Below are 21,509 nucleotides of genomic sequence, written 5' to 3' on the forward strand. Positions count from 1 at the left end.
TGAAGGCAGGAAGATAGACAATAAACAAGTATACAAGCAAATTTATAAGATGTCAGATAGCAAGAAGTGTTATAGAGAAGAATAAAGCAAAGTGAGGAGAATGGGGTATGTTGGGAACACGGGCATGGGGGAAGGTGTTGTTTTATGTAGGGTGGTCAGGAAAGGTATCCCTGAGTAGTTGATATTTGAGTAGAACTGTGAAGGAAGCAAGGGAGAGATCTATGGAAACAGTTGGAAGAAGAGGAAGCAGCAAGTGTCAAGGTCCTGTGATTGGAACAAGTGTAAAGCCCGTAAGGAAGATCAGTGAAGCCAATTCCCAGAGATGAGACCAGAGATTGATAGAAAATCCAGTCCGAGAGAAGCAGAGGGTTGGGTCCCAGAGGATTTTGGATTTTCCTCTAAAAACAATACAGAAGCCTTGGGAGGGGTTTGAAAAGGAGAAATATGATCTGACATAAATATAAAAGGGTATCTCTGGCTTATATCTATTAAGATGGATTAGACTTAATGAAGGGCAGGGTATAAGCAAGACAACAGTTAGGAGGCTACTGTAATAATCCAGAGAAGAGCCGACTGTGGACAGCACCAGAACATTAGCATGAGGATGGTAAAAAAGTAATCAGATTACAGATATATTTGTGGGATAGATGAGTGGGATTGTGTCAGGGAAGGTTTTTGTTACCAGACCTCAGAACTTTCTAGACTTTTTTTTTTTTTTTTTTTTACTTTCTAGACTTTTGACTGCTATTTTTCCTAAAGGAGCTGTCCATCCATCATCTGGGATCTGGGGAGGGCGAGGTGGCAGGGAGAGAGATGAGTACCTCCTCCAATGTACTTTCTCCATCTCACCATGAATGTAGACCATAAAAGTGATCCTCTTTATCTTGGAAAACACCCTATCTAGATTTGACAATTCTATGAGACCTCCAGATCACCTGAAATGACTGAGTAATTAGCTTCAATACTCTATCGCTTCATATGTAAATCTTTTCCCACTCAATATATTTCATATTTACTGTATCCCAACTTTATTAGTGTCAAAATTTGGTCTCTAAGTCACTTTGTCTTTGCCTGGATTCTTGAGATCATACCAAGACCTAGATACTCCACAAGTACTCTACTTTGATGGCTTACAAACCTTTAAGTGTTCCAAAAATCTTCACTCACCCTTTCTACCAGTATAAATTTTAGATTCCTGAGGTTACTTTGTACTGTCTCCCCTCATCCCCTTATTACTACTGTCCCTCCTTTCGCTACTTTCTATACCTCCAAGTCATACTTCAACCCCCAGCTAATGAATTAATTCATTTAGCAAGTAATTATTGATTATATACTGTGCTTCAGGGAAATGAAGACAAAAGAATGAGAAAAAATGTAGACAATACATCTTTTAAGGTATTTCTAAGACATATGGTAACTTCTGTTAGAGAGACTATGACATTCTTTCTTCTCCCTTTGTAGAAAGCACTGATAAAAAAGGCAGGAATGGGGCTCCTGGGTGGCTTCGTGGGTTAAGTGTCTGACTCTTGATTTCAGCTCGGGTTGTGATCTCAGAGTTGTGGTATCTAGCCCCACATTGGGCTCTGCCTTCAGCATGGGGTCTGCTTGTCCCTCTCCCTCTACTCCTCCCCCTGCTTGCTCTCTCTCTCCAACAAACAAATAAAATATTTTTTAAAATAATAAAGGCAATAATGTATCAGCAGTTATATACCTAAGTGGCATCTATTAGAGAGGCATTACCAGAAAATATTTCTTATTACTCCCCACCCCACCCTAACAAAGGAGGAGATAAGCCATACAAAGGCAGTGAAAATTGTTAGGTGTGTGAAAAAAATGGAGAAGGATTCCCACTCTGGGCGGGATGAGAAGGCATGCAGGGACAGAAGGACTTGTTTCCCCAAAGTAAAGGAACTTATTTGCCAGATCAAGAGGGAATTACCAAATAGAAATCCTCAGGATCATATTCTGTCTATCCTGATTGATCGCTACTCTTTCTTGGAGGCTTAATGCCAGGTTTCGGGGGAAGAAAATTATTTACTTAAGTCCTACTCTATCCTAGGAACACTTTCACATAAAATATCACATTTAATTCTTTGAACAGTCTCATCAAATGCATAATTCCTATTTTAAGGATGATAAAACAAATATGGGGGGTCATATAACTTGCCTATGGGTGCACAACTAGCAAATGTAAAAGTAAAACTCAAACCTTTGTAGTTTATTGTTCTTGCAAATACAGCAGAGGAGGCAGGTAGAGCACAGTGGTATATGTTCCAGTTCTCTGCCTCTTTTCTCAAAGGATATCAGATTTTGCTTATAAACTGTTAGGACTCAGACCCTACAGATTAGGCTGAGGACGCATAGGGCTGGAGGATATGGAGCAACTAGGATTGAGCAATCTGCTCCCTCAGCGAACCCCTGAGAAAAGGCTTTGTCTGGAGCCAGAAACCAGAAACAGCTGCCTCTCAGAGGGGATGCCAACTTAAAAGCAAGCAGAAGGCTCTTCATTTCAGACTTTATCAGAGTCCAAGGAAAACCCCAGAATTTGATCTGATCCCTTGAGTGTTATCAACAGAACCTAAAGGAGATTCTTCACCAGAAGCTCAATTCTTGCAATAAGTAAGAACTAAAGACAAAAGCTTCTAGTAATGATCCTCTATCCATAATGATAATATCTTCCTAGTTATTCCTTCTATGGGAGAATCCATACCTACTAGCTATAGTCTCACTTTGTGACTCTACAACTGTTTGGTGCCTTCCAAAATTGGAACTGGAGATTATTTCTAAGAACATTGTGTTCATGGGTTGTTTCAATCAATGATAAAATATAGTTCACTTGTATATGTTACAGGATTCAAGCAAACTTTGTAAACTGTTCAGAACGTCCTCAGAATGTCAAATGGGGCTTTACAGGTATTTTTTTATTCAGCACTGAAACATTTCAATTGATTCACTTAATCATAAAAGAAGTTGTTGGATACAGAATTAAGGCTGTTTCCTTAATGGGCCCTGCCTGGAGAAGTCATCTGTGCTGTAGAAAGCTGCTTTGTAGGACCTTTAGAAACTGACCAGGGTGCCAAGAGATTTTCCTCCTTTACTTTAAAGTGGTGATTCTAATTAGCAAAGTTTTCAAAATTCTTATTAGCAAAGTTTTCAAATGTCTTATTGCAAGTGAGCCCAGCTTCAAGGGCTGACGTTCATTAAGGATATGGACACTGCTGACCAACTACCTTTCATATTCCTTCTTACCGAAGGATCTGATGGGCTTCTGGAGCAGAGCTGTCATGGCCTTGTTTGGATTTGCACTGTTGGAGAGCACAAAACAGAGGTAATAGGATTCAGTTATGGTTTTTAATTCTGTAAATTAATGGATGAGGCAATAAGTTTTAAGGAAAGGAGAGGAAAGGAAAGAGGAAAGGAAAGGAAAGAAGGAAAGGAAAGGAAAGAGGAAAGGAAAGGAAAGGAAAGGAAAGGAAAGGAAAGGAAAGGAAAGGAAAGGAAAGGAAAGGAAAGGAAAGGAAAGGAAAGGAAGCTAGAATTGAAATGTAGGCCCATATTCTGTATGATAAAGGGAATCGGAAAATTTTTATTTTGCAATCTGTTGTCCTGTTAAACTTTTAACATTTAACTGTTTTAATCTGCTGCCAAATCAATGTCCCTATGTAAACATATGTTAAATTTGAGTGCAAAGAGATGAACAATAGCGATGCATCACTTAACTGCATTAACATTTTATGTAATTGATCATGTAAAAATCAAAAGCAGATTTAGCCTTCTCTGTGGACTGTAGGGACTAAGGGTCTGTTGACCACACTTCCACTTCACAAACAGAACTATCCAACCAAGACCTGTTTACAAACTGGAAATGTGGTCAAACACACTGTCCTTGATACGTTATTTGCTCTTCTAGGCTGACAAACTGATAACTTTGGAGTTATTTCTACAAAACTAGATATAAATATAATTAGGAAAATAGAAGAAAAACTGTGATATGGAAATAAATGATATCTGATCATTAGAAATTGTTATTTTGGTGGGGAAAGCAGAATAAATGTAGTAATTTCCATATTTTCCAATATTTACTCTTTTTATTTTTTAAAGATTTTATTTATTTATTCATGAGAGACACACAGAGAGAGAGAGAGAGGTAGAGACACAGGCAGAGTCAGAAGCTGGCTCCATGCAGGGAACCTGATGTGGGACTCGATCCCGGGTCTCCAGGATCATGCCCTGGGCCGAAGAAGGCAGCGCTAAACCGCTGAGCCACTGGGACTGCTCTATTTACTCATTTTAAAGAAAGACATAGGTTTCATATTTATATGCACTTTATTATATTTATAATGTTACAATAAGGGAATTAGGAATTAAGATCCAATTGTCAGAAGCCAGAATTATGGAAATTGGTCTCAATTATAAAGACGGTGAATATAGGATTTGCAGATCTTTCTCACTTATTTCTCCTCATTCCATACTTATAATAACCATTACAGAGAGTCAAGGCTTATATTCTTCCCACTTTATAAATCAAGAACAAAAGGTTCAGAACAATTATATGGCACACCAAAAACAATACTACACCAAGAGTTCCACCAAATGAATTTTTGTTTAAATATGTCTTTGGGGATCCCTGGGTGGCGCAGCGGTTTGGCGCCTGCCTTTGGCCCAGGGCACGATCCTGGAGACCCGGGATCGAATCCCACGTCGGGCTCCCGGTGCGTGGAGCCTGCTTCTCCCTCTGCCTGCGTCTCTGCCTCTCTCTCTCTCTCTCTCTCTCTCTGTGTGACTATCATAAATAAATAAAAATTTTAAAAAAAATAACTATGTCTTTGGCAATTCAGTTAACACCTATATGCTTCTGTTTTCTCATTTGTAAAATCAGGAGCAGGGATTTATTTTAAAATCTATGACGTCCTGGCAATTAAAACAAATAAACAAAAAATAATAGTTTCTTGATGGAACCAGGATCTCATTAAAGTCACTGGTGGAACAGGGGCAATACTCAGACCTCCAGATTGACTTACTATCAGATATCTGAAATCAAAAGCTAAGCTGCAGAAGATGTATAGTTCTCTGCTTTTCTTTTTCATTTAGAGTCATCAGAAACACCCACAACTTACCATCTAACTTGAAAACATATCTTCTTACCAAAGAAAGATAAATACTCTTCACTTAGCAAAAACCACTAAAAATATTAATCTGATAAATTTATGCCTAAAGTTAACATATAGAGGAAACGATATACTTTTATAAACTTTATAAACATCACCCTGACTAACTTCACTCATTTCGACCTTAGCAACTAAACATTTCCAAAGAAAATTATACAACTGAATGTACTGGGTTGAAATTCATGTCCACCTAGAACCCATGAATGTGACCTTATTTGAAAAGAGAGCCTTTAACCTTGTAGGTGTAATCAAGTTAAAATGAGATCATACTGGATTAGGGTGGGCCCTAAATCCAATATGGCTGGTGTCTTAGAAGAAAAGGGAAATTTGGACACAGACACACACACAGGGGAAGGTATGCCATGTGAAGATGGGGGCAGAAGTAGGAGTGATACAGCTACAAACCAAGGAACACCAAAGATTGCCAGATACTACCAGGAGCTAAGGGAGGGGCATGCAATAAATTCTTCCTCAGAAATCCCAGAAGGAACCAACACTGTCAACACCTTCATTTTGGATTTCTGACCTCCCAAGACTGTGAGAGAAAAAAAAATTCTGTTGTTTTAAGCCACCCATGTTGTGGTACTTTGTTATGGCAGACCTAGGAAACTCATACATGGACAATCTGACCAAACAATATTAATAACTCTCATTTCAATTGAACTCTCAACATAGACCTGCAATTTTGCTTTCTGACTGTTCTATAAAATTATTTCACATCTCCTGCCGTCCCCTCCGAATTCTCATCTCAGCTAATAACATGTTTTGTTCCTACTCAAGACAAAAGAAGCCATTGGACAGGAATTCTCTCATCACCTATCAGCAGGTACACTCTGCTGTTGCCACCAGTTTCCATATTGTGACATATCCTTGATCTTCCAAAAGATGGCATGATCCCATTTCTTTTTTGAAGGTCACTCTGGGACTCGTGTCCTGGATTCTGCACCCTCACACATTCTGATCCTGTCATTAAGTGTCTGCCTCTTTTTTTTTTTTTTAAGATTTTATTTATTTATTCATGAGAGAGAGAGAGAGAGAGAGGCAGAGACACAGGCAGAGGGAGACGCAGGCTCCATGCTGGGAGCCCCACTTGGGACTCGATCCTGGGACTCCAGGATCATGCCCTGGGCCAAAGGCAGGCACTATACCACTGAGTTACCCAGGGATCCCAAGCATCTGCTTCTTAAAAAAGAAAAGAAAGAACATTCCATCCCATGCCTCTCTTCAGCTACAGTCTTGTTTCCTTGCTTATCTTCAAAGCAGGAGTTTTTTAGTCATCTGAACTTCTTTCTATTTCCCTACATCACCATCTTGACATACTCCACTTGGGCATCTGTCCCTTCCATTCCTTTAGAACTGCTCTTGACAAGATCACCAGCCTGTTCCATGTTGCTGAGTCCCATGTTCTTATTTTTCTCTTTATTTTCTTGGTTTTTCAAGAGCATTTCATATATTGTAGACCAATATCACTTTCTTCAAATGCTTTTATTATGATTTAAAATGCGTTTGTTATTGGCTTTGTTTTTATAATTATTTTAATATTGGTTGTACCATGTTTTTCTTTTTTTTCTTTTTCAGTCTCCTTTATGGGATCTCCCTTGTCTTATTGACCTCTAAATGTTGGAGTGATCCAGTTTTAGATCTTCTCTTATACATTCAAGTGAATTATTCCACTGTCATGGCTTTAAAAACCATCTATGTGCCAAAGGCCTAAAATATTTTATCTTTAATTCTTAACTTCCTCATAAGCTCTAGACTCTTATACTCAATTCTGCTTGACTATATAATAGGACCATGTCCCAAACAGAGTTCCAGATCCACCTGAAACCTTTTAATTTTAGTCTATCCCATATCATAAACTAGCAGCAACATCTGCTCCATTGTTCATGTCAAAACCATGAGTCACTCATGATTCTCCTCTTCCTCTTAACACCACACCCATTGCAAGTTCATCACCAAGTCCTATTAGCTCTCCCTCCAAAATCTATCCATCTTTTCATGCTTTTTGCCATAATCTTTACCTAAGCCACCATCATGTCTCATCCAGCCCACCGCCATAACAAATTACATTGTATCCTTGCTTTCTGTTCTTATCTCCTACAATCCATTTCCCACATAGCACCAAAGTTACCGTATACTACATCTCCCTACTTGAAACTCTCTGATACCTGCTTCATTCAATGAAATTTATAATACTCAACTCCTAATCATGGTCCTATAAAACCTATTCATCTCTCTAACTTAATTTCCTATCAAGTTCACCCTCTGTCACAATGGACTTAGCCACACTGTTTTTCCCTTTTTCCTGAACACATGATATTTCTTTAGCTCTCCTGGTCTTTGCACTCATTTGCTCACTTTGCCACACTCCCGGTTCCTTCTGCCTGGAGTTCTCATGCCCTAGATCTTCATGTGGTTGAATTATTCTTATCTTTTATGTCTTAGTTCAGTTGTTACCTTTTCCAAGATGGTTTTCCTAGCCATCCAACCCTACCTGCTATAGTCCATCATGTTTTCCTGTTTCCTTTTCTTAGCATATATCACTATCTGCTTCACTGTAATATAAGCCCCATAAAAATAAGGACCATGATTTCTTTATTTATCATTCTATTGTCAGGACCTGACATAGATTAAGTAGACAACAAATATTTATTGAAGAAATCTTATTATCTCACAAGCACTATGCAAAATACAACTGATTCAGTCACAGAGATATTATAATTTCTTACATGTAAAACACATTATATTTATCTCATATGTGATACAAATTAGAAATTATGTCCATTCATAATTACTAAAGTATTATAATAATTATTTCTCTAAGCTTACAACTTTCATTTTTTTTTTCTTCCAGAAATAGGACTTAATAATTAAATACAATAAAGTGATCACTGGAGATGCCCAATTTTCAAAGGTAGGCCTCTGTTACTTTTCTGGTCATTGGACAGCAATTCCACCTGACTATGCTCAAAAGGACTAGGGATTTTAGTGTATATACTAGCAGCGCATCACCCCTTTTTCTGTCACCAAGACAAAATTACTGGGAACGTTCTTTATATTGTAATTATTTCTTTTCCCAAGATTACTTGTTTGTGATTGTGTAAGGCTTTGTCAGGTGTCAACTTTCTCCTATAACATACGATGAGAGCACAGAGAAAACTATGTGTTGGTTTTTTGGGGGGTCCTTATACTGCTTTGAGGCTTGAAGAAGGAACAAATCTTTATTGAAATTGTTATATGCAGACAGTACCTTGGGTGTTTTGCATATTTTACTTCTTTAAATTCTGCTGAAACAATCTCTGAAGGAAGATGTGGAGATGAATTCTCAGGGGTCTTCAGATGTTAGGTCTATTCAGTGATTGTTGGGCCTAGTTTTCCTTAGTTCCAAAGTTTACACTCTTTCCACTCTACTCTCTGAGAAGGATTTTGATAACAAAGAAATAACATTTTTAAAGTGATATGTATTAGGTCAGATGGGAGGCCTTCTCCTGACTCAGCATATGCTTTGATAATATGCTTGGTTTCACATCAGTACCATCAAGGAATTTTTAAAATAGTGTTCACTTATTTTCTATAACTGTGGTTTTATTCCAGAAGGACAACTCTGAAACATTTTTAAAGTAAACTAATTTTCAGGACCTTATCTCAGCATATTGTTGAAATATCTCATTTATATGTCAGTTTTATTATACTGTTTCATACAGACAACAACCACAACAAAACAGTTTTTTGTTTTGTTTTGTTTTTCCTGGTTGAAATACCTTTTAAATAGAAAAGAATCCTAACTTCCAACTCCAGTGACCTACGTAAACTCTTCAAGTTCAAAACTGATTTTAAGTCTGGCAGTTTCTATTGCCTGCAATATAAAGGTGAAGGAAACCTAAGATTAGACCTTCAAATGTGGGAAAGGAAGATGTAATTGATAGAAAACAGGAGATATGTGCCCAGCTCACTTCAACTGCAAAATGAGGACTACCCCACCTTGGGTAAAGAGGTTTTTAAAGATTGAAGAATATTGATGAAAAAACATTTTAAGACTATGGTGAAGTCTTCTTATATAGTAATTATATTAATCAATATATTTACATCTTGTATACTCCTTAATGAGGGTTTGGTACACATAATCTGAATATAGAAAAAAATAATTGAAATCAGAAAATTTTGAGAATATTTTACTTATATTAAGAGATGAATGCATGTTTTCTAATTAGAAAACACATACACGGACACACACAAGCGAGAGTATCTCATAATATGGGTACTTGTTTACAAGCATAGAATTTCTGCATTTACTTTTTAACCTCCTCTATCTCCCTGAAGAGTACACAGACATACAGTGATTTTTGTCTTTGTCAAAGAAAGTGCTACAATTTCTAAAGCTGCCCATTGAGTGTTTCTGAGCCATAGCCAAGAGCTATTTCAAAATGAGGACAGATTTCTTTTCTCCCCAGGGACAGACAGCATGATGCTTCCTCAGTCCTGCATTCTAAGCCTTTTCTCCCTCAGATCTTGTCCAATCCCAGGCTCAGAAAAACACTTCTTCCACTATTAAAATGCTGACAGCAATCAAGGTGGGAGTAAGTCCATTTTTTATTCATTTCATGTTAAATTAAATCATCTGTAATTCTGTAACCATGAATTTAGCCATTCACTTAAAGAGAAACAAAAGAGATTTCAACCACTCCATTGGAAAAGAAACAACTACCAAATTGTTCTCAGCTATGGGTCAAGAACAGGTCATTGTGAATGAAGTTAAACATAATTATGACATACATTCATAATTCCTGGCATTATTTCCATTCTCTTCAAAGACCATGTAAAGTGGGTGCTTTAGATACCAATGGTTACAAACACTTTATCTATCTGACCCATTGCTGTGTTTTCTCAAGCCTGGCTTCCCCCTTACATCTTATTTGCATCTGCTATAGTAAAACAACCACGCATTTTGTTATTGTTGCAGTTTTTCCAATATAGCGGCTTTTTCATATTTTCATAGGGCTCGAACAACCTGCCTATAAATTCTCACAACATCACTTCAGACATCCCACATGGATTCAAACACAATATGCAATTATGTCATTTATATCAGTACAGAGAAACCAAGAAAGGTTAATGTTCCAATGCTCTTAACAGAGTTCTTTCTGCATCATACCATTTTATTTCTCTGTGAGGAAAAAAATGCAGTTATAGATGGTGATAAAAGAATTGAACCAAATAAGTCAGTATTATATTAGTGATATTGAGTCAAGCCTTGGCTCTCAGATTCTCTCTAACTCACACACTACTAGCATACGTGAAGCTATCAACATCCTTTTCCACTATCTGTATTTTCTACCTATTTAACGTCCATGGTGGGAGGGGGAATGGAAGGAGGGAAAGTAATACATTTTGCACATGAATCATGTTTTCTAAAGAACAGGGGAAGGAAAAATAAAATATGATAAAAACAGAGAGGGAGGCAAACAATAAGAGACTCTTAACTATAGGAAACAAACTGAGGTTGTTAGAAGGGAGGGATTGGGGGAGAGGGCAACTGGCTGATGGGCATTTAGGAAGGTACTTGATAGGGATCCCTGGGTGGCGCAGCGGTTTGGCGACTGCCTTTGGCCCGGGGCGCGATCCTGGAGACCCGGGATCGAATCCCACGTCGGGCTCCCGGTGCATGGAGCCTGCTTCTCCCTCTGCCTGTGTCTCTCCGCCTCTCTCTCTCTCTGTGTGACTATCATAAATAAGTAAAAATTAAAAAAAAAAATAACTTTGTTTAAAAAAAAAAAAAAAGGAAGGTACTTGATGTAATGAGCACTGGATGTTATATGCAACTGATGAATCACTACATCCTACCCCTGAAGCTAATAGTACACTATACTTAGCTAAATTGCATTTAAATAAAAAAAAAATTCTCTTCCCATGAAAAAAAAGAACAAGTGTTAATTGGCAAGTTTCAAAAATTGCTAATATCAATCCCACTTTGAAATGGAAACAAGAAAAAAGACATTTTAATAATTCATCTGAACTACTATTTTAGTGTTTTTTATTGTATTTTTTTAAAGATTTTACGCAGGGAGCCTGACATGGGACTCAATCCCAGGTCTCCAGGATCAGGCCCTGGGCTGAAGGTGGCACTAAACTTCTGAGCCACCCAGGCTGCCCCATATTTTAGTGTTTTTGATTGTTAGTTTGGTGGGGAGGATATATGTGTCTGTGTGTGGGTTTTTTACTGAATGCATGTGACCACTGCAGAATTCTATCATCAGGACTGGGATTCCTATTTTTCGCTTGGAACAGCCTTACATTTAGCCAGGAACAAGTGCACAAACATTTCTATAGCATTACTGCTGTCCCCTGCCTAACAACTGCCATACCAGGGTTCTGGCAAAAATAGGACTTCACACAAGAGAAGGCCAAACAAACTTATGTGTTGAACAGAAATCCAGGGGCTTTACACAAAGAACAGCTGCCAATGAGCCACCAAGCTATGCTCATGAAGAAACATGGATCTAAGATGAGAGATATGAGAAAAAGAGGGATGACAAACAGAATTCATGTTCTACAAGCTGAAGATCAAGATCTAAGCAGCAGAGTAGGAGACTCAGACACTTCAAGAAAGCACCTGGGGCTGAATCTAGGTACCAAGAGACTTGAAGTCAAGGCATGAAACCAGACAATTAAAGATGGTGCCATCTTCCTCCAAGAAAGGAAAGAAATGAGCTATTTAATCATAAAAAGGCATGGAAGGATCTTAGTGAAAGAAGCCAACCTGGAAAGGCCACATGTTTTATGATTCCAACTAAATGGCAATCCTGAAAAAGCAAAAGTATGGAGACAGTGAAAAGATCAGGGCACCAGGGGTTAGAAGGGAGGGATGAATAAGCAGGGCACAGAGGATTTTTAGGTAGTGAAACTATTCTGTGTGATATTACAATGGTAGATATATGTCATTATACATTTGTCAAAACCCGTAGAATGTACAACAGCAAGAATGAATCCTACAGTAAACTATGAACTTTGGGTGCTAATGATGTGTTAGTGTAGGTTTATCTGTTGTGACAAATGTATCACTCTGGTGCAGAAGGTTGATAGTGGGGAAAAGTTGTGTGTGTTATGTGTGTGTTGGTGATGGACAGAGGTATATGGGAGCTTTACTTTCTACTTCATTTTTTTTTCTACTTCATTTTTCTATGAACCTGAAATTGTTCCAAAAAATAAAATCTTAAAAAAAAAAATATGATGCCATCAAGGTCAGAGTAGAACCAGCAGAAAGTTAGCTTCAGCACTGACCCAGAACATCAGGTAAAAAGAATCCCAAGCATCTTGCTGCCCAGAGACAGGCCCAACATTAGGGATAAAAAACTAAGATCGAACCTACAATTAGATGATATTGTAAATAGAATTGTGTCCTCCCAAAATTCATATTTTGAAGCCCTACCTCTCAATATGATGGCATTTAGAGATGGGACCTCCAGGAGATAATTAATTTAGATGAGGTTATAAGAGTCAGACCCTCATGATGAAATTAGTGTCCTAAGAAAGATACCAGAACACACACACACACACACACACACACGCACACACACACACACACACAATTTTCTCTCTCTCTCTCTCTGCCATATGAGGACACAGTAAGAAGGTGGCCACCTGAAAACCAGGAAGAGAGCTCTCGGTAGAACCCAACCTTGTTGGCACCCTGATCTCGGATTTCCAGTCTCCAGAACTGGGAGAAAGTATATTTCTGTTGATTAAGCCACCAAGTCTATGGTATTTTGTTATAGTAGCCTGAGCAGATTAAGGTGTTATCTGCCAAAGTCTGCTTTTCTTATTTTTTTTAATTTTATTTACTTATGTGAGAGAGAGAAAGAGAGAGAGAGAGAGAGAGAGGCAGAGGGAGAAGCAGTCTCCATGCAGGGAACCCAACGTGGGACTCGATCCTGGGACACCAGGATCACGTCCTGGGCCGAAGGCAGGTGCCAAACCGCTGAGCCACCCAGGCTGCCCAGGTCTGCTTTTCCTAAACAAAGGTCCCTGAAGCCCAATCTAAAAATTTTGATGTGGTAGATATTGACTATAGTCTTCAATACCTGCAGGCTTCCAGGCCTTTCTCTTTGCTCAGTGGCCAGATGCGTTTAAATCTTTCCCTAGGTGCAGAAAAAATTGCTGGAGGCCAGGAAAGGTATTTGGATATCTACAATCCAATTTGCTTTGCAAAGGAATACTATGTTACTCTCCATGAAGACCTATTCTTCTGTATAAGAAATGTGAAAAAACATTTAATAATATAAAAGTAAGTATGGCAGTAAAGGTACCCACAAGATCTTGGCCTTTCTGCGTGAGACATACGAGCAAAAAAAAAAAAAAAAGGAAATATGAATAAATATGATGCTTTATTTTATTGTTTTTAAGAGTCTGTCATTAAAACTACTTCAAAAAAGAGTTACTCTCTGTTCTTTTTTTCTTATTCTTGGATTTGCTGAATAATTCCTCATTAATCATAGCCATTCCCTACTTATTCTGACTCTTATTTCCAAGTGACACAGCCTCATCATTTCAATCTATATATTCAGAAGTTGCCCTAGTGTTTGGTTTTCTTTTATTTTTGCTCTTCCCTCGAGGGACAATGATTGGAATCCGGTGACACGCCCCAGGTAATGGCACACTGATGCTTTGTGAAGGGTCACTGTAAAAGTTGTCTGTACCCTTCCTGCCTGTGCTCAGTGATGTAGGATGGGGGTGTGGGGCCAAGACGCTGCCTCTGCAAAGCCATCCACATGCACAGAAATCCGTATGCAATGCAATCACACCCTGTGCTTTTGTTAGCCACAGTAAGAAAATAAAACTGAAAATTCATTTTTGATTTGATGTCTAAGAGACAATAACAATCCTAGGAACTAAAAATGAACTCGATCTCAACTAAAGAATTGCAACATTTTCATAAGACATTAAAAGAAGAAAGTCTGAGGACCTTCTCCTAGAGACAGGGGAGTGATGGGGAGAAATAACATTCAGGGGCAAAGGCAGCAGTCAGCGGTCATATGCCCACCCACCCCCACCCCCTGCCCTGTAGCCTATTCCATGGATATGTTGTTACTAAGGAGCCACCTGCAAAGGTGTGGCAGTCACAACTCTTCCTGGCTCTCCATCTACTCCCCCACAGGGAAGGTTATGGCTCCCCATGCTTGGTCTCTAGAGGCACTCTGCTCTCTCAAGATACTTTCTTCTGGAGGCAACTGTTTCTTCCCAGGACTACAGTTCATTAAAATGACAAATGCAAAAAAAAAAAAAAAAAAAAAAGACAAATGCTTGTACTAGCACCTACTAGGGCCTACTAAGGGCACATTCTGTCATTTAATACTTAGAGCAAACTTTGTTGAGTGTCTTTTCTCTCCATTCTGTATACAGGACAAAGAGATTCAGAGCTGGGAAGAAACTTGACCAAGGTCACAATGCCAGCAAGGATGAGAGACATAAGTTCAATTCACACTTTTCAAACTATAGCCCATTTAGCCAGAAGTATGTGGTGCTATATTAGGGTTTCAACTAGAAAGCAACTTGATGTGTCATTTTATATTAAAATAAGTATGCGTGGCTTTTTATATAACACACTGTCAATTTTGTAAGGATTTTAGGAAGATGTGGGACATCAAAGACATTTCTAGGTGTATTAGGCCACTATGGACCATGCCCCAGAGCCTCCTCCAGTTTTTTCCCCTGTGTTATTAAATGTTGTTGGGTTGAAAAGTGGGGAGTATGCTTCTTCCATGCAACTACTTTTATAGTAGGCAGAATTTCAGTTTTTATAAATAAATTTTATGAGAACAAATGGAAGAAAGCAGGCACCATAAAAACACAAGAGCTTAGACATATGATAAATAAAGTTTTGAATCCATTGTGTTTGGGTTGATATGAACTTCAGGTTCTCATTTCACTCCTGTCTCAACGGGCACTAGACAAAACTACCAGGACAGCCAGCCTGATGTGGGTTTGAGTTGTCACTGTGCTTAGATTTGGTCAGTCTATGGTTCTCCCCACAACTTCATCCCTCATCACCTTTCAGGGTCACATGCCACAACTGGTCCTGGTTCTTCTCCACTTCAGTTCCCCAGCCATCCTGACCTGAGGGAACAGTTCACTATCTGGCTCCAAACATCCCTCCAGCAGCCTATTTTACACTGACTCTAAAGATGACTTCGTCATCTGAGAGCCAGGGACATGTGCTAACAGATTCCTCCTCCACGGTGCTTCCTTATTGCAGCGTTCCTGGAACAGGACTTACCCCTTTCCATCTTCTTCATTCCTTTGAACCATAACAACTCTTCTCGCTATTATTTTAAGATGAGCTCACCTTCCAGTTCACATGAGTACAAGAAACTGCTCTCCTGAGCATTCACACGGCATCAATGTCTGTTGATATCATCCAAACAGATCTTCTATCTCATGATATTCACGGCCAGTTGAGGCCATCACTACCTGGCAGGAGTGTTTTCCCAAGGTGGGAAAATTTGGCAATGACAGCTTAGAAATCCTCAAGTCTTCCCCTAGGTTTCTGTAACCCAAAACCAAGTAAAAGCCTATTATGGACAGTAGACATAGGGTTTTAAAAATGGTGGCAAGATTTTGGAACATTTATCTGAGCTACATGTCTCCAGAGGCACAATCTCCTTTACCTCATTTTCTTTTCTATCCACTATGCTCCCATCACAATGTCCAGTCACTGAAACAGATCCTAAGGCAGTTTACAGGAAGTGGTAAATGAATAGTAAGCCCAAACTTCCCTCCCCAAATGAGAACTTACGGACTCAAATGAATCTCCCCTCTAGTGGGTGGGAGAGCTACTGGCGCAGGCAGGTGGCCACTGCTGTTTCCATCACCACCTTCCGAACCAGGAGAGCTGGCAGCAAAATTCATGAAATCACATGGCCTAATGCCATTCCCCTGCTGTCCTTTTACCTTTGAAAACAGCTTCGTTCCCCCTTAGTAAAACAGTAAAAACAGTCTTTCAATTGCAAAGAATATATTTTAGAAACGAATGGTGGAAAGTATCCAAATATAGAGGTTTCCTATCCTGCTTTTTCCTATTTTTGCTTTGCAGCAAATTCTATAATGAAAAACTGGAAAGAAATAACTCTTTATTGTCCCCATCCCTTTCCAAATGAATTTGCAAATCTTCTGGTTTGCCCTTCCATCAAAAAATTACAAGTTTTGAAAGCCTGCAAGATATGACCCAAATTCACCCCTTTCTGCCTCCAATCACAAAAGCATAATACTCTTTCATTTTTTAACAGAACATGACTTTGGTGTAGAAGTTCTTTATTTTGATACAAATCTCATTCTGCAAGAAAACATGAATAGTCAATATTTCCTCATGTATCATGCTGTTCATCTACAATAACCAATTTATTCAAAGAGATTTATTACCTTGCCCCAGCCCACTGCTTAGCACTGACAAAGCCGATAAGAAATCCACTATATTTATGAAACTACAACCTTTTTGGCTAGGTAAAAAGGAGGTACACATAAAGATGTGCGATGAGTATGCTCTTACATAACTGGAGATGAAATCACAGGGTGTTGAATCTGACAGAGCTATCTTAAAGAGCCAAGTGCTGGCAAACTCAGCTGAGGGTCCCCCTGGGCTCCCACTTAGAAGCACTTCTATTAAGCAGAAACTGTATGTACGAAAATGCCAACTCCTCCATATCTTGACAAGTATGTGTCAGTGTTAAGTTTCCATTAAATGCAAATTTCATCTTTTATAAAATCATGCTTAAAGCTAATATCACAGAGCATCAATTAGACTTCTGTATGCTTTTAGAAAGCTGAATAATTGCATTCATTTAGAAGCTACCTTGTTATATGCGTAAAACCAAAATTTCATCAAGTTTAATTAATTACAACATAAGTCAAATTCCATTCTCAAATGTAAATAAGACCATCCTGCTATTTGTTTACTTACTTGGCTTCTTTTTCCTCTGAAGAATTCTGGTCCTTGAAATCAATAGTAACTGATTTATTCTGCAGTAATGCTTTCTTCACCAGGCATGAGATTTTGGAAAAGAGAGGTTTGTTGATCCTTTAAACTATATTTTTAAACCTTAAAAAAATTAATCATGACATAATCTTATAAATATATCTTATATGTTTAAATTACCAAAGAACATACATTATTCAGTTAGATTTTAATCCTTTCCTTTACTCGGCAAGGTATGTAAGACAAGTTCTTTTAACTGAACAGAGGGGAAAAAAAACTAAAGCTCAGAGAAGCTAAATGACTTTTTTCAAAGTCACTTAGTGAAAGAACACAATATCGAAATCTTCAGACTCCACAAAAGTGCTCTTTTTGTCAATAAAGTCTTTTGAAAATATATTTAGTTCTCTGCTTTATAAAATAGAAGTTTCTCAAAATATTTCAAAATTTTCTTGATGAATCAAAATTTTTTATGAATAACTGACAAATTGAACCATGCAGTAATATATTGCTATTTTCTGCTCTTTGGAGTATGAAAGATTGCTTTCCCCAACACTGTATAATTCCAGAATGCTGTGCTGTTCTAATTGGTGAGCTTTAGTCTTAAATTGGCACTAAGAATCCCTAGAGGGTTACTGAGTCGTACAGAACTTAACTTGCCCTTATATTAAGTGTCCTTAGAATGCTGTAGTGCTCTAATGGATGTTACTCTCCCTCTCTCCATTGTTATCTGCAGATACTCCTACCATTGTTCAGGTGTCAGCAAGTTCTCCCACCACCATTTTTAATCCCCAAAGGTACTTCCAATATCACTTTTTTTGCTGTTCCCATTTTTCCTTGTCTGTCTTCTTTAGTCTTGCTAAGATTTAACTTATCATATCCAGTGAGAGTGTTGCTACATTTTTATGTTTGTATCTATCATTCTTTTCAGATTTTTTTTCAGTTTTTATCTATATCTGTCTATCTATCTATCTATATCTATATCTATCTATCATCTATCTCTTAGAGATTTCTATTTGTTGTTGCTTAAAACTGATTACAAATAAGTCAGAATATGGCTGTACTAAGTAGAACAAATTATTCAGAATATATTATTCTTAGATTGTCATTGAATTGCTAAAATGAAAGAAAATAACTTCCAGGGTAGTAGGTGAAGTAACTCAAAAGGTATCTTGGATCTCTTTGGTCCCTGATACAGAGAATGAGGGATATCTCTAGTGCAAAAAATGGGATCATGGAATGTTATAGAGAGCCTAGTGACCATCTGAATTAGGTACTGAAGTTCTCAACCTCTTTTTCTGAATTCATATGTAAGATGATTCTCACAAGCATAAACTACTTTCTTAGTTTATTCCTGATATACAGACCACAAATCCATCCTTTTTTTCTTCCATTCAAAATTACATATAAGAGTGAAAATTAGTGTGAATGATATTATTCTAGGGATAGCCACCCTAAAATAAAATGTAAATCAAGAAGGAATCACCAATGGGATGCCTGGGTGGCTCAGCGGTTTAGCATCTGCCTTCTTTGGCCCAGGGTGTGATCCTGGAGTCCCGGGATGGAGTCCCCCATTGGGATTCCTGCATGGAGTCTGCTTCTCCCTCTGCCTGTGTCTCTGCCTCTCTCTGTGTGTCTCTCATGAATAAATAAAATATTTTTAAAAAAGAAGGATTCACCAAGATGGCCAAATTTGGCACTTCATCTCTCTGTAGAAACAAATTAATCACAAAATATAACTTACAGACTGCTATAGCATAGTGTCAGGATGAGAGTCCAAGTGTTATGCAGAAACTGAGTTCCAGAGAGATGGAGTGACTTATCTAAGATCACATCATAGGTGGTGGTAGTGACAAGGTTGGAGACCACATTTTTAAGCCTACTGATATTTAGAGCATACCATGAAGACTTACAATTAAAATGTAAGACCAGAATGTCAATAATTGATAATGAAAAATTTTTAAAAATAGGAAAAAAAAAGTGTAATGACATTTTAAATAAAATAAAATGATATTAAAACACTAGAGAAAGACAACACAATTATTTCCAAACTGCACTGTAATATTAGGGCAGAATATTATTTATTTTAATAATGTAAGCCACAGGGCAGCCCAGGTGGCTCAGCGGTTTAGCGCTGCCTTCAGCCCAGGGCATGATCTTGGAGACCCGGGATCCAGTCCTACATCGGGCTCCCCGCATGGAGCCTGCTTCTCCCTCTGCCTGTGTCTCTGCCTCTCTCTCTCATAAATAAATAAATAAATAATCTTTAAAAAATAATGTAAGCCATAATAATTATTAAAAAGTATTAATAGTGATCAGTTAACAGCCAACAAGAAATGTCTGGCCTGTTAAAATTACCCAAAGTACAAAAAGGAAAGTCCCCAAAGACTTTTAAAGTGGAACTAGTTAGCCCACTGGTTGTCATAAATATCCTATTTCTATGCCATATTTGTAAAAAAAAAAAATTTCCAAAGCAACAGCACCATATAATCAATAAATATGTATGTGATACAAGATGCAATTTTGATACTGAACAAAATAGTTTCTAGTAAGCTTGTATCTACATGCCCAAAGTAGCAGGTGGAAAAGTAAAACTGTCACACAATTATTTCGTGTATCTGACTTAATTCATTTTTAACTGAATTGGCTGATGGAGCAGCAATCCGGTGGAGTCCTTGCCCTTTCAGCACTTTTGGTCTAAAGGAGACAACATCTTTGTTGGTACTGACAATAACCCATGAACTAAAGAATGTACCTCAATCACATAGTTAGAAAAGTTAGTATAAATTTTATCACAAAGCTATGTAAAATTAATCTAAAGAGAAAATGTGCAAAGGTACTATAGATCTTAGTTCAGGATGCTATAACAAAATACCATATGCTTAGTGGCTTAAACAACATTTATTTCTCACACTTTCTGGAGGCCTACACAGTCAGGTCCTGGTGAACATCCTCTTGCTGGCTTATAGGCTGGTGCTTTCGTGCTGTATGTAGTCTCCTATGACAGAACGAGAGAGAACACTCTCTGGGTCTCTTCTCATAAGGGCACTAATCCCACCATGAGGACTTCCCGCCCTCATGACTTCCTCTAAACCTAAGTAGTGTGTCACCTGGTGGCTCAGTGGTTGAGCTATCCTGGAGTCCAGGGATCAAGTCCTACATTGGGTTTCCTGCATGGAGCCTGCTTCTCCCTCTGCCTATGTCTCTGCCTCTCTCTGTGTGTCTCTCATGAATAAATAAATAAATAAAATCTTAAAAAAATAAAATAAACCTAAGTACCTTTCAAATGCCCTGTCTCCTAATACCATCAACTTGAGAGAGCTTCAACATAAAAATTTGGGGTGGTGGGACACAACCATTTAGTCCCTAATGAGATCAAAGTGTTAGGTTTTGTGACTTAATGGCAGAAATAGATTTTATCATTGTGCAATAATTAGCATACATACGCTATCTTTTTAAAAAAATTATACATGCAAAAACACTACTTATGATTTAATAGACTATGTCTTGCTGACATAGTGCTTTTAGTTCCATTAGGCTAACTGCAGACAATCTGTGTGTCAGATACATGAAATATTCCATCTATTTCATACACAGTTCACTTATCTACAGTGACAAAATTGCGTTCCACATATGCTTTGGGAGTGAAAAAAAAAAACCTCCCATCCTACTCTTTGCTTGATCCTGAACCACCTCCTCTATGCTCTGTCATTGCCTATTACCCTTTACGGGTGATAAGGTAAATTATACAGAATGAGATGCACTTGACTTGAAACCATTGTGGCATCAAAGCAGTGTTTAATGCTGCCCACCTATCTGCTCTTTTGACACAGGATGGAAAAATTCTCTACGAAAGTTCAGCACCCTTTTTAAAGTGCAGCAAACCAACAGACCATTGGAAAACAATCAGGACAGATTAATGAAATTGGCCGTTGTCAGTCAGGAGCTTATGATTTGTCTTGAACAAAGATCCTGGAAAACAAAAATAAAAACAAATTTAGAGTCACAGACTAATGGTTGCTTGAATTGTATTCTCACCTTGTAAGGATAAAACAGTCTTTAGACATGCAGTAAAAATTATCTCCAAAAGTGAAAGCCAAATCTTGTAAAGATAATTGAATAGTTAAATCATTTTTGTAAAACCTGGGAAACAGATTCATTTTTGAGCAATCTTTTTCTCCCAATGCACATTAGGGAATTCAGAGTGTGCTTAGTATAAATAGATTTAAATGTGGAATGATTTCAGGTCTCAAATATGCATCTAAAATATTTAATGCTTCACAGACTATATATGTCAAGTACTTTGAACTTACAGACAACCATCAACAAACAATCATTAGCCATCCATCTGAGGGGGAAGAGGAAAAAACAGCTAGACT

The 21,509-nt window shown here is 38.0% G+C and overlaps 1 protein-coding gene across 5 annotated transcripts in view; it reads right to left on the reverse strand.

Annotated features, from left to right (window-relative positions):
• GRIK2 (glutamate ionotropic receptor kainate type subunit 2) overlaps positions 1-21,509 on the reverse strand; it is a 1,079,206-nt gene that overhangs the window by 665,888 nt on the left and 391,809 nt on the right. For all 5 annotated transcript variants that reach the window (XM_072831955.1, XM_072831953.1, XM_072831957.1 and 2 more), the window contains 3 exons: positions 21,024-21,102; positions 20,043-20,128; positions 17,119-17,256 (listed from right to left, as the gene is read on the reverse strand). The gene's annotated coding sequence lies outside the window, so the exon portion shown is untranslated. The remainder of the gene's footprint in view (positions 1-17,118; positions 17,257-20,042; positions 20,129-21,023; positions 21,103-21,509) is intronic.

The sequence above is a fragment of the Canis lupus genome, chromosome 7 (assembly GCF_048164855.1).
Source record: "Canis lupus baileyi chromosome 7, mCanLup2.hap1, whole genome shotgun sequence".
Classification (NCBI taxonomy): Eukaryota; Metazoa; Chordata; class Mammalia; order Carnivora; family Canidae; genus Canis; species Canis lupus.